The sequence below is a fragment of the Aulonocara stuartgranti genome (assembly GCF_965226115.1).
Source record: "Aulonocara stuartgranti genome assembly, chromosome: 22".
Classification (NCBI taxonomy): Eukaryota; Metazoa; Chordata; class Actinopteri; order Cichliformes; family Cichlidae; genus Aulonocara; species Aulonocara stuartgranti.
In genome coordinates this window covers 23280150-23288309 of record NC_138957.1, presented here as the reverse complement: position 1 = coordinate 23288309, position 8160 = coordinate 23280150, and the positions used below count along the sequence as shown (strand labels likewise).

General features: G+C 40.0%; 1 long non-coding RNA gene across 1 annotated transcript; it reads right to left on the bottom strand.

The window, feature by feature from the left end:
* Positions 1 to 366: 366 nt before the first annotated feature.
* LOC309698548 lies at positions 367 to 3540 on the bottom strand. The gene is made up of 3 exons (XR_014274126.1): positions 1118 to 3540; positions 893 to 1012; positions 367 to 737 (listed from the first exon to the last, which is right to left on the bottom strand). It is a non-coding gene; the product is annotated as an uncharacterized lncRNA (long non-coding RNA).
* Between the last annotated feature and the right edge of the window lie 4620 nt (positions 3541 to 8160).

The following is an 8160-nucleotide window of genomic DNA, read 5'->3' as shown; positions in this document are numbered from 1 at the left end:
TGAACCTGCATACTGGGTTTTGCCTGGTAATATGACCAAGATACAGCCAGAGGTTGGCCATAAGAGAGACGACTTCTCTTCAGCTGCCCAAAAAAAGGCTCTTGATCAAAACATAAACAGACCATCTGTAGTGACCGGTAAAAGGAGCCGTCCCCAAAACAGAAAAATCCCACCTGCTACTGTGGAGGAGTTGTTACTGCTATAATGCCATGTTTTATCTAGGGGTCTAGATTTATGCCTGTAGTGCACTGCTGTGTAAATAATTTGCATTTACTGAATATGTACTGACTGAGTCCCACTGTTCAAAAGTTGAATAAAGAAACAAAATAATTTTGCCTTTTTTTTAAAATTAAAACCACTTTATAGAGCATCACATCAGTAACAGTGTAAAATCCATATCATTTACAGTTTACAAATGACAAAATGTTTACACCAAATCATGAGTGTTTACATGATATCACCCACTACTAACGTTACTTTATTTACTGTATCTTTTGAAAAAATAACAGCACAAGACTTAAGAACATTTAACAGGAGCAGGTTTCATTTTTCCCTGGTTTTACTACCACACTGTTCACTAAACGCAGCAAACCTTCACCATCTTATCCAGAAGGGTCACCTCTTCACCCTCACATGGAAGAAGTAATCTGATTGGCATGGTGGTTTGTTTGAAGCAGGTCCCTTGTGTAGCGCTGGAACCCAGTCATGATGTTTCATCCATTTCATCGGCTGGTTTGCTGCAATAATGGCAAATAATTAGCAACTCTATAAATAGAAGGTAGTTCTGCAAAATCACTCAGTAGGATGTTTGTTCTAATTTGCTATGAGCTCAGAGCGCATCGAAAATGAAACTAATAGGCTATAAAGAGTGATATGAACATATAGAACTTACCGGAATGAAAATGTCTGGAGCACCAACAGATATTTGGAGATGGAAGAGAACTGCACGTCAGCTCGTCTCACAGCTGCTATCCAGGCTGGACGCCTTCGTTTGCTAACATCGATACACGAGCTGCTTCCAGGTTGGGAAAGAATGAAAAGATAAACCATTTTCAACCTTATTCTCTTGCCGGTCATGCGATCGAACATTGCAGCCGACCACACAGCAAATACGAACCGTGGCTGTTGTGTGTGCTCCCTTTTCACTTGCGCTAGACCCCCAAAATGGCGGATCGGGCCAAAATCCTTTCCACGCCCACCCCCGTGACATCACGCTCCAAAGCCCTATTGGGACCCACACCCAGTTTCACACCTTGGCTCAGGCGATTAGAGGATCATCAGGGGGTCCTTTTGTCCCTCCGTGGGGGGAAACTCCCACTAGGTTTATATCTGGGACTCTCCACCATTTGACCTTAGAACTGAAGAAGCTTCTCGGATGAGAGGTGAAACGTCTTCAAGCAACTTAAAGAAGTCCAGACGCTTTTCTTTGCAAGCTCCTTTGAATAAAACCCCACAGGTGAGGAAAATAAAATCCATGACCCAGAAACGAACTGACATAAGGAAGTAAAACTTAAAGTGTGGGATTTTGTGCTGTGTGTGCATGAATATTACTGAACAAAATTTTTAAACATGATAAGAATAACAATTATTTACTTGACTGAAATTTATTATGACCCAAATTTAAGGGGATTAGTGAAAAGGTGAGCCACTTTCTGAACTTGTGTTCCTTTTCCCCCAGTTTTTTTTATTGCCATTGTTAAAACTTTACTCCACTTCAGGAGATGCACATAAAGCTTTTGAGCTGTAAACATTTAGATTACCTGGTTAGTGGAAATGTTTTGGATTTTTTTTTTTGTTTCACTGTAAATAGCAACAAGTATTTAAATCTCTTTTTGTAGCTTAATTTTTCCTACCTGCTGCTTAATCTATAGGCATCAGAGATGTACCGGCCTTCTCTTGAACCACTTGGTGAGCAAGTGAATCTGTGTTGGTGTGATGAGCATCATATTTCTTTAAAAAAAAGAAGAAGAAAAAAAAGAAAGCTGAAAGCTCAAACAGGCTTATTAGAGTGAGGTAAGTGAAACAGAGCCAGCAGTGCTTGGGTTTCTTTATTCATTGTACTTCCACCGTGCACGTACCTGATTTAACTCGATATCTTGCACGAAAAAGATGCAGCTTTTGTAGTTTTGCCTCTGTACTAACCGAAACAATCAAGAAGTGATTGACATGCAGGCATTCAGCTTTACTTTGTGAGGTTTACTAATTACACACATGCTTTCTTTTTTCCAGAAGGTCAAAAGTAATTTGAGAATGAGCTCATACACAATTTCCTGGCCAGGTGACACATGTTCTCTTACTGTTTCCTGACATGAAGCAGACGTAATATGTGAAGTTGATTAAAAGTGTTGAAATTATATTTTGCAGCTTCTCACTCTTTAAATATGTGACTTAAAGAGTTTGGGGGGAGACCATTATGCTGAAAAACCAAAATAAACCTATCAGGTTGATACCAGAGGCTTTTGGAGTGGCCAATTCAACAATCTGGAACATTCTTAAAAGAGAGACTCTGGCCAGCTGAAGAACAAAAAGCTTTGAAAGATCACAGATTCAAACTTCTATTCTATAAAATTTTTAGTTAATATTATTACTAATATTTTTGACATTTCAAAAGGGTATGACAAATCCAACACTAAAATCAGTTATTAAGATTGTTTCTTTTAGGTCTTTTATAAATGTTGTTCAAGACGGTTTGACATCAGGGTGGAAAATTTATTCTACAATGAGTTTTTTCTCCCCCCCGTGACATCACGCTCCAAAGCCCTATTGGGACCCACACCCAGTTTCACACCTTGGCTCAGGCGATTAGAGGATCATCAGGGGGTCCTTTTGTCCCTCCGTGGGGGGAAACTCCCACTAGGTTTATATCTGGGACTCTCCACCATTTGACCTTAGAACTGAAGAAGCTTCTCGGATGAGAGGTGAAACGTCTTCAAGCAACTTAAAGAAGTCCAGACGCTTTTCTTTGCAAGCTCCTTTGAATAAAACCCCACAGGTGAGGAAAATAAAATCCATGACCCAGAAACGAACTGACATAAGGAAGTAAAACTTAAAGTGTGGGATTTTGTGCTGTGTGTGCATGAATATTACTGAACAAAATTTTTAAACATGATAAGAATAACAATTATTTACTTGACTGAAATTTATTATGACCCAAATTTAAGGGGATTAGTGAAAAGGTGAGCCACTTTCTGAACTTGTGTTCCTTTTCCCCCAGTTTTTTTTATTGCCATTGTTAAAACTTTACTCCACTTCAGGAGATGCACATAAAGCTTTTGAGCTGTAAACATTTAGATTACCTGGTTAGTGGAAATGTTTTGGATTTTTTTTTTTTGTTTCACTGTAAATAGCAACAAGTATTTAAATCTCTTTTTGTAGCTTAATTTTTCCTACCTGCTGCTTAATCTATAGGCATCAGAGATGTACCGGCCTTCTCTTGAACCACTTGGTGAGCAAGTGAATCTGTGTTGGTGTGATGAGCATCATATTTCTTTAAAAAAAAGAAGAAGAAAAAAAAGAAAGCTGAAAGCTCAAACAGGCTTATTAGAGTAAAAGGAAAAAAAACAGTGTCTGACAGAGCTGTAAACAACTTGTGCGTAACAAGCAAGTGAATAATGCAAAAAACAGATTTTTAGACGGGAAACTGTTCTTGGAGTATACACAGAGAGAGAGAGAGAGAGAGAGAGAGAGAAAGCTGTGCATGAAGTGATTTTTACCGTGGTGGAAGCAAAACAGCGAAACTAAGGGAATTCATGACGATGTTTATGTGAAGTGTAGTTTGGATCTTCTTTTGCTGTTGGTTCAGTCAATATTGTTTGGAGAGAGATCAAACCTGCAGCTTCATAATCACAAGAAGAGCGTAAACACAAAGCGCGGACCCGCCGACGGATCAGAATCAGTGAGTTTTCAGCCATGACCGTGTCATCGGGTGAGAAAGACGACATCTCACTGACCCATCGGCAAACATGCAACCTCCACACAGAAAGACCCCGGCCTGATGTTGGAATTGAACTCAGGACCTTCTTGCTGTGCAGCAACAGTGCTAACCACAGTGCTGCCTTGGTTACAAAACATGTTCACTAAAATTAAAAAGCAATTGTTGAAGAGATAAAATGGTCCTTTCTCGTTTTTATAAATATGATTTTTAACTTACAGTTATTATGCATTTCTTGTATAAAATAAAAAAGATAAAATGTGAGTTACTGCTAATTGTTGTATGTTTATGTAATAACAAATCCCATTCACATTTAAACACTGAATTTAGGCTTGGACATTATATTTAACACTTAGTGTGGAGTTGTCATGTTTTCCCTGACAATTCTCTCTGGACACTCCAGCTTCCTCCTACAGTCCAAAGACACACATGTTACTCCTAAAGTGGCTGCATATCTGTGTACGTGTGCTGACCCTGTAACAGACCTGTGACCTATCCAGGATGTATCCTGCTTTTCACACATCAAAGTTGGGATAGGTTGATAGGTAGCGTTGGCTGAGGAAATCCAAATCATGTGACGTCACCCTGAGATGCTTCTGAGAAACAAACTCACTAATAAGCTGTTGAACTGCATGCCAGTCAAACAGATACGTTTACTGTGTTTGTGTTTCAGAGATGATGAAAGTTTCCGCGTTCCTCTTTACATTTTCCATTAGTACACACCCATCCTGACATTCCTCCTGTCAGTCAGCTCTCTGGGTGGAAGAGAACAAAACACATAAATAAATGTTTAAGACAGGAGCTACTTAAACTGTTAATGTTCCTTTATTTGTTTTGCACACAGGTTTATCATTAAAAATCTTACCAACAATGACATAAACTACTTATCTTTATAATCTTTATAGAGAAATAAATAAAGTTGAAATTCGTATGTATTTCTTATGCCCAGCAGCAAAGCCAGACTGTGACTTTAGGCCTGTCTTCTTACAATTACTTGTGTGTGTGTGTGTGTGTTCTGAGTTTTCATCAGAGCCAGAGGTCAGCTACTCTTCACTGAAGTTTTCCACCAGTCCCACCACATTACACAATATGACACACATTAGCTGGTTCAGTGTTTAAATGCTGTAGGCCACAAATGATGCATTTTTCTGATTATTACAGATACAAACACTTTTTATCCCCTCCTTGAATCGCCACCTTATCGTGGTGGAGGGGTTTGTGTGTCCCAGGGATCCCAGGGGCTATGTTGTCTGGGGGCTTTTGCCCCCTGGTAGGGTCTCCCATGGCAAATTGGTCCTGGGTGAGGGACCCGACAAAGGCAAGGCAAGTTTATTTGTATAGCACAATTCAACAACAAGGTGATTCAAAGTGCTTTACAGAGACATTAGAAACAAAAACAAATAAAAAGCATGATTTAAAATTGATTAAAACAAGCAAATAAACTAACTAACTAATTAACAAACAAACAAACAAACAAAACAGTATATAAAATCAAAACAGATAAAATCAGAACAGTAGATAAAATCAGTAGTTAAATGTAAGTTTTGAAATTTAAGCTTAAAAGTGTGGATTTGGTGCTTTATTCAAATGCAGCTGAGAACAGGTGAGTCTTCAACCTGGATTTAAATAAACTGAGTGTTTCAGCTGATCTGAGGCTTTCTGGGAGTTTGTTCCAGATATAAGGAGCATAAAAGCTGAATGCAGCTTCTCCGTGTCTGGTTCTGACTCTGGGAACTGATAAAAGACCGGATCCAGATGACCTGAGGGATCTGGAAGGTTCATACTGGGTCAGGAGGTCATTGATGTATTTTGGTCCTAAACCATTCAGAGCTTTATAGACCAGCATCAGAACTTTAAAGTCTATCCTCTGACGGACAGGCAGCCAGTGTAAAGACCTCAGAGCTGGACTGATGTGGTCCACTTTTTTGCTCTTAGTGAGGACTCGAGCAGCAGAGTTCTGAATGAGCTGTAGTTGTCTGACTGATTTTTTAGGTAGACCTGTAAAGATGCTGTTACAGTAATCAAGCCTACTAAAGATGAATGCATGGACTAGTTTTTCCAGGTCCTGTTGAGACATCAGATCTTTTATCCTTGAAATATTCTTGAGGTGATAGTATGCTGACTTTGTTATTGTCTTAATGTGTTTTTCTAAGTTTAGGTCTGCATCCATCACTACACCCAAATTTCTCGCCTGGTTTGTGGTTTTTAGATGTATAGATTGAAGTTCTCTGGTGACCTGTAATCGTTTTTCTTTGGCGCCAAAGACTATTACCTCAGTTTTGTTTTTGTTTAGCTGGAGAAAATTGTGGCACAACCAGTCATTGATTTCCTCAATAATGGATTGGATTTATATAGCGCTTTTCAAGGCACCCAAAGCGCTTTACAATGCCACTATTCATTCACTCTCACATTCACACACTGGTGGAGGCAAGCTACGGTTGTAGCCACAGCTGCCCTGGGGCAGACTGACAGAAGCGAGGCTGCCATATCGCGCCATCGGCCCCTCTGGCCAACACCAGTAGGCAAGTAGGGTAAAGTGTCTTGCCCAAGGACACGACGACCAGGACAGAGAGCCCGGGGATCAAACCGGCGACCTTCCGGTTACAGATACGCTTCCCAACCCCCTGAGCCACAGTCGCCCCTCAATGCATTTACCAAGAGCCTGCACAGGGCCTTGGTCTCCTGGTGACATTGTGATATATATTTGTGTGTCATCTGCATAGCTGTGATAGTTTATTTTGTTGTTGTTTATAATCTGTGCCAGTGGGAGCATGTAAATGTTAAACAGAAGGGGTCCCAAGATAGAACCTTGGGGAACTCCACATGTGATACTTGTCTGCTCAGATGTGAAGTTACCTATTGATACAAAGTATTTCCTGTTTTCTAAGTATGTTTTGAACCAGTTTAGTACAGTTCCTGAAAGACCTGTCCAGTTCTCCAGTCGTTTGAGTAATATGTTGTGGTCAACTGTATCAAATGCTGCACTGAGATCCAGTAAAACTAAGACTGACATTTTTCCACTGTCTGTATTCAGACATATGTCATTAAACACTTTGGTCAGAGCGGTTTCAGTGCTGTGGTTCTGTCTAAAACCTGACTGGAAGGCATCGTAGCAATTATTCTGTTTTAAGTAATTGAGCTGTTGAGAAACTGCTTTTTCAATGATCTTACTTAAAAATGGGAGATTTGAGATCGGCCTGTAGTTGTTCATTTGTGTCTTGTCAAGATTGTCCTTTTTCAGTATAGGTTTAATTACAGCAGTTTTTAGTGATTCTGGAAACACACCTGATAATAAAGAAAAGTTGACGATCTGTAACATGTCTGACTCTAAAGTCTTTGAGACCTTTTTGAAAAAACTTGTTGGAAGGACATCTAAACAGCAGGAGGAGGAGTTCAGTTGACCTAAGATGTCCTCCAGGTCTTTGCTGTTAATAGGTTTAAACTGTTTCATGGTATTTAAACAGTTTTTTGGTGGACACAGTACATATCCTGGATCTGCTGTTGATGTACCAATAGCTTGTCTAATTTTTTGGATTTTTTCTGTGAAGAATTTGGCAAAGTCATTGCAGGCCATGGTCGCCCAGCCTCGCCCCCCTTAGTTCCTCCTTACCATCTTCATGCTCTGTCTCCGCAGTCTGATGTGTGATGTGTGAAGGGTCCGGGCTGTGAGGATTATGGCAGTGGTGACTTTTCCCAGGAGAAGCTGGGACCCTGTTTACTAGAAGGTTTTAAAATCTCTGTACTTTTAAGTGACAGAAGGAGACATGTGGCCTGGTCAAAACACAGAGAGATGCACTCTAAAAGATCTTTAAACATAGTAAACATACCTTGTGTGCCACAGACTGCTCCCAAACACGAGGGGACAAGTAATACCTCTAAAACACTTAAGTTGGCTTTATTAAACGTTAGATCTTTAGCTGGGAAAATAATTTTAATTAATGATTTAATCACTGAGCACAGCCTTGATTTTATGTTTTTAACTGAAACTTGGTTGGACCAAAGTAACAGTGGAGCTGTTCTCATCGAGACGACCCCTCCTAACTACAGTTTTATCAGTGAGGCCAGGGTGAGCAGGAGAGGAGGGGGGGTTGCTGTCTTATTTAATGAATCATTTCAATGTAAGCAGCTATCTCCTGGAAGTTTTCAGTCTTTTGAATATGTGGCTTTACAGCTGAAGGCCCCATCCAAAGTTGTGTTTCTTAATGTTTACAGGTCTCCCAAATACTGCA